Source organism: Monopterus albus, unplaced genomic scaffold, assembly GCF_001952655.1.
Source record: "Monopterus albus unplaced genomic scaffold, M_albus_1.0 scaffold18.1, whole genome shotgun sequence".
Classification (NCBI taxonomy): Eukaryota; Metazoa; Chordata; class Actinopteri; order Synbranchiformes; family Synbranchidae; genus Monopterus; species Monopterus albus.
The window spans coordinates 3,725,318-3,731,341 of record NW_018127898.1 but is presented as its reverse complement, the minus strand read 5'-3'; the positions used below and the strand labels follow the sequence as shown (position 1 = coordinate 3,731,341).

The 6,024-nt window shown below is 39.8% G+C and overlaps 1 long non-coding RNA gene across 2 annotated transcripts in view; it reads right to left on the bottom strand.

Annotated features, from left to right (window-relative positions):
• The window catches only part of LOC109955957 (uncharacterized), a 92,040-nt gene that overhangs the window by 43,629 nt on the left and 42,387 nt on the right, over positions 1-6,024 (bottom strand). Inside the window, exon 2 of one of the 2 annotated variants that reach the window (XR_002274355.1) lies at positions 2,951-3,075. The exons of the other annotated variant lie outside the window; for it this stretch is intronic. This is a non-coding gene — a long non-coding RNA (uncharacterized LOC109955957). The remainder of the gene's footprint in view (positions 1-2,950; positions 3,076-6,024) is intronic. 2 annotated transcript variants of the gene reach the window in all.

Here is a 6,024-nt window from a genome sequence, read left to right as displayed (position 1 = left end):
CATTCCTGCATCTCCCAGTGCCACTCCAACTGACAAAACATCAAGTGCCACATCCTTCTTCATTCTGTCACCGCACATCTTTTGATTAGTAGACACAGCTTGACACCTGAGTGCATAAAGGATTTCTGCTTTCTCCATAAATTACACATCAGGGGTGGAGGCACCAGTTTTGTGTGTCACCTAATCATAGCACCCCAGGCTTTCAGCTAAGGAAGAAATCATGTTTGAAATGGAGTTGCTGTGCTTTTCATTAGGAAAAAAAGTGTCAGAGACAGGCCTGCATTCTGTGGAGACCTAGCGGTGGTTATCAAAAAATTCATTATTGCATTTTTAATCTTAAATCACTTGACACTCAGCAGGAGCTAACATGTTTTCATTATAAAATGTTTTCATTATGTAATTCTACCAGGAGTTGGTTAGGTGACATAAATCTCTTCAATTTTCACTTTGTACCACATTTTCATAACGTTATCATGAAAACAGGAAAAAAGTTTTAAAAGCTTGACAACTGATGATAACTATAGGAGCTGAAGCTCTTCTACAGACTGACAACTTCAGCCTCATTGCTCTGGGAAGAAACTGAGTTCTGCAACACGCACACACTCACACACACACATACACACTCACACACTCACACACACACACACACACACACACACACACACACACACACACACACACAGTATTAACGTCAAGGACTGTATATATTATCAAAATCCGAATCAGCTTCACTGGCCAGATGTGTTGGACACACCAGAAATTTGACCTTGGTACAATGGCTCTCAATGTGTATGTACAATGTTCTTCTGTAAGGCAACAAGTAGACAGGTAAACAAGAAGGAACTGCAAACAAGCAAAAGGAATGTGCATTAGGAAAATAAAATAAAGTACTTATAAATATAGAAACATAATCTCAAATCGGCATTTAAGTGATGTGTGTGTCCATGGTATACAAAACCAGATTTGAGGTGACGCCAGATCTAATTAGAAATGAAACCCATGAGATAAAATAGCAAGAAAGGAATGTGGGATTTACTCCTCTAATTTCTCCCTGAGGTCAGGTTGTTGAGAGGTTTTCTCCTCTGTGATATTTTACTTGTGACAATGACAATCTCACTGGGTTTTGCTTTGACAATATAATGCAAACGCCTTGCGGAACTCTTTTTTTTGAGAATTTAGTATTTTAAAGGGGCTTTAACAATTTGCTGTAAGAAAAACAAGACATTGATCTACTTAATGTGAGTTTTAAGGCAAATGGCGACAACTCAGAAAACCAAACAAATTTATCAACCAATTGCAGTTCCCCTCAGCTCTGTAAAGAATTGTAAACTTGAATTCTTTTGGTTCAGTTTTTGATTTGATGGCCAACAACTTTAGTGTTTTGATCCACTTTGCTCCTATGACTTTTCTAGATACAGAGAGCAGCAGCTTTCAGCAAAAAATCTGAAGATTTATTTCACAACTGCTGTATCAGACCACTGACTATATATGACCACAAATCAGAAAAGGTTGGGCTGTATGTAAAATCAAAATTAAAACTGAAAATAGTAATGTGTAAATCATCTGTGTTCTGTATTACAATGAAAACAACACAGCAGCACATTATTTGATGCAATAACTCATCAATTTTATTCTTTGTTCAAAATGAACAGTGTAAACATAAATTAATATTAACATATATTTATTAGCATCAGTCTTGTTGCTGAGGGCCCAGCGGGCAGCCCTATTAGCTTTAGCCACACACTGGGCTCCTGGATCGAGCTTCATCGTCACAGCTTCACTAGATGCAATTTTCCTCTGAGAAAACAGCCTTTTCTGTCGGAGCCCTGACTACGGCTTGCTAGTCTTGACAGAACAGCTTGTGCGTGGCTGTGTTTGAAGCTTTGTAGATGTGTTTTTTTGTGTATGTTGTCACCTTTCCTAATGAGAATAGATGAAAAGCAAGCTATCATCAGCCCTTAGCGGCAAAGACTTAAAATGCTCACAAGATCTTAGGCTTGATATTTTGTGTTGTTTTTAATTCTGCAGTATGAAAAGAAGTCAAAGTTACATATGTGCCACACCGCTAACAAAGCTGACCTCTTCTAATGCATCTGAGTTTTCATTAGATAAGAAGATGAGGTGCAATCAGGCAGGAGAGATTTTTTTTTTTTTTGCTTGTTAACTCATTTTGCTACATTGCTTTCTTTGATTACAGCAGAACTATTCCTTGCAACGTCACCCGAACTGTTCTTCATTGCATTCAATCACTTGTTGAAAGTTGCTTAAATGCCTTGTGATTAATTCAAATCATTATGAGTGTGCTTTATGTACATGATTTGATTGAAACATGCATTGCATTTGCATAATTACTGTGCTGTAGAGTAGGGCTTATTGTTGCTATCCAATCTAAACCACTCAGACTTGGAGCTTTGTGTATTCAAGGGGGGCTATAATGTGAAATCACACAAATGTATTGTGTACAGTATTCTCAATTATACACAATTACAGACTGGCCTTTCAGAGACACAAAAGCCTATTCTAGGCAAACTCTGTTCAGCATAAATGGTTTGTGGTTGTTTTATAGAGCTAAATGGGAGAATAATGATTAGAATAAATTAATTATTAGAATAAAGTGAATGATGAAGGACAATAAATGAATTGGGGGGGAGTTGCTACAAGTAAACTTATAAGTTTGGTGGAGACTGTGATTTACTATTCTTAGATTGTGAAGTCTTTTAGGCACCTAGTATGTATGATAAACGGCAAACAGCAACCGCCCGTTTCTATTTGTCTCCATACAGTATGAAGACCATTTAGCAGGCCTCTGAAATGTGCTCCACAGCATTGTATACTGTATGTGTTCTTGGCTAAAATTGCTGCTTAGAGAGAAATTTGTATGTGACACTCATTGCTTTTGTGATTTGTGCAGATTAAGGCATAAAAAATAAAAAAAAGTTTTCATGCTTACCTCCTCATATGTTTTCAGTCATTTTGGGTCTTTGTCTGCCCCCTGCCTGCATGCATATCTTGCTGACGGCATCACTCAGAAACTCATCTCTTGATTCGTAACAATGACCAACTGCTGCCAGATACCTGTACATGTTGGAGACCACCACAACCATAAACACATTTACATTCTCTCAAAACATAGTGCAACGCTGCCCACAACTACTTCCATACAATGATAATTTAACTTTGATAAACATTTATGCCACTCGGTGTTTCCTGAGATGAGCTGAGGCAATTCAAGGTTGGTGATTTTTATACTGCATCAAAAACCAATGGCTGCCTGGAACAGAAAAATACACTACAACTGTATAGCTGTCAATCTGACATAAATACCCAAATACTTAAAGAAATCAAGTCTGCACTGGCACCTTTACCAGCCACTTATCGGTTTTCGAATCACATGAGTGACAACCTACAGATTCACCATGTGCCGATAACATGTTTTTCAAGACCTTATCTTGTTTCAGTGCCATCAAAGCGGTGTGTGGTTCTATATGAGCTGCAGCGCAGGTGAGTCCCAGGTTACTCACGGTGTCCCAGTTAGCCTGCCAAATGCTTTCCCATCCTGAACACTGGAGGGGAGGCTTGCATGGGTATATAAGAATGTCCAATACATCATCGGCACTAGTGTGGCATGATCCGTCACCAGTGTGCTAATCAGTGAAATTTCTTCGAAAGCACTAGGAGACGTAACAGGTGGAATATGGTAAATACTGTAAGAGATTTCTCAGTAGTAGCTCAGACAGTTGTTTGAATGATGGTTCTTTCTAAACTACCAAATGTTTCTATTTCTCTTTTTTTAGCTTTGAGTAAAGAAACCAAGATCAGGGCTAAACACAAGCAATGTTGCCCAAAGGTGGAAATGCAAACGTTTATCTAGCCGCAACCCATCAAAAACAACCTTTTAATCATCCAGATCAGCTACAGAAGAGGATATCACTACAGCTTATCTTTAATTTAAGACAGGATATCAGATGGCGCTGATACAGAGGCTTTTCTCATCATATACAGTGTGTCCACGTCTCCTCTCCTATCCAAAATATATCCTGAGTTGAGGTCAGAGATAACTCAAACTCTCCAGAGACACACAAAGATTGAAGATGAGATGGGAGAATTTTTTATTTTCAGTTACACACACACACACACACACACACACACACACACACACACACACACGCACGCACACACACACACACACACACACATACAGCCAGTGCCACTTCTTTTTAATTCAAACCAGACCTTCCTGAATTTAATGTCCATATACTTTGTAATTTGACTGATACTGCTCCTCATTGTAAATCGTTTCGTTCTGTCTATATTCCTCTCTCTATTATCGTCTGTTCTTGCTTATAATGTCCCCTCTCTCATTTGTTTCTTTGTCTTTCTTTTTGCAAAGCAAATGACATCTTCAGCCTTCATAGACAGATTCCACCATTATTTTGAAAACGCCCAAAATCATGTGTGAGCACAAACAGCTTATTCTCCTCCTCCTCTTCCTCTCTCTCTCTTTCGGTTCTTTCTCATCTGTGCTCTCTCCAACTTCCTCTCCAGTGCTGTTGAATAATGGAGACTGCATGCAGCAGTCATGCTGTCACACAGCCAGGGAAAAGCAGGGGGCCTGTGGTGAATACACATGTGCGTGTGTCTGCTTGCCCGCCTGACACATGCATATATACAGTACATACACTCACATACATGCAATCAGATGAAGCAATACTGCCTCTTCATTATCTGTTATATTTTCCCTTTATTTTGAAAATGTTAGAATTTGCTACAGAGATGCTCTTCACAAACCTAATTTAATAATAATGTAACTGTTGCATATGGCAGCACTACATAATATATAAATGACTCCCTATAGCATGAATATAAAGATAGCATATCAAGGTCAAAAAGAAGATGAAAAGGAACCACAGGCAACTAACAGGATGATGAAATCCATGGTACTGCAGGGGAGACATGCAATTATTTTGCATCTGATAGTCTGCCATCCTTATGGCAAGACTAGGGGGGCCTGCTGCTAACAACATCTGGTAGGTGGACTTGAGACATCCAATCTCTGTCTTTAAAGTGACAGAAATACATACTGCAATAACCAGTACAGGCCTCTCCACATGGTCCCCCTGTTTAGTTGGCCAGATTGATAATCTCTAGACATCACTTTTAACTTGGAGAAAGCAACCAGGTGAGTGCAACATCTGGGGTTTCCTACCAACTGAGCCAATAAAAGAGACTGTGCGTACAGAAGGGAATGACATAAAAACGGAAGACTACAAAATAGTATTGAGCCAACAGGGGCTCATGTAAATAGAGAAGAAAACTGATCTCCCTCTGCCTCTCCCTTGCCCTGTTCTTCCTTTCACTATCCCTCTGTTTTCCAGACCAGTGCCTGTCAGAGCTGGGAAGGGGCTTGTGCTTGCTTTTAGCCCAATTAGCCAGGGCTTAAAGTGCAAAGCATGTTGAGCGGGGTAGGTCCAAGCTTGGTTTAGTCTAGTTCAGCATGGCTTGACTCGGGCTTGGCTCGAGTTCCTGCTGTGAGCTGCTATGCAATTATAATTAAGGCTGTCTTGGACACGCACACATACAAAGAGGAATTATTATCCCTCAAAAATTTCTACATCGCACATTTTGTCTCCCTCTCTTGCCATCTTTTCTAAGCACACATAGCTGTGTTTCCATCACTTCAGGGGACTTTACATTGACTAACATTCATTTCCTGGAAACTTACCCTACCCTAACCTTAATCATAACTACTACTTCCTTAACCCCAACCTTAAGCTACGTCATCAGTCTAAAATTTAATTATTTACATTGTGTGGACTTGCTTTTGGTCCCCATACTGTGTAAACAGATTCATGTCCCTGCAACACGATTAATAATAGGTGTGCACACACACTCTCACCCCCACAGCACGCAGTTTGGGCTCAGTGACCTGGCATAGCTTCACAAAGACACAAAAAGTCCTAGAGGGAAAGGGGAACAATACCATTTCATCCCACTCTTTAATAGCCCCATCCTTTCTGCTCACCT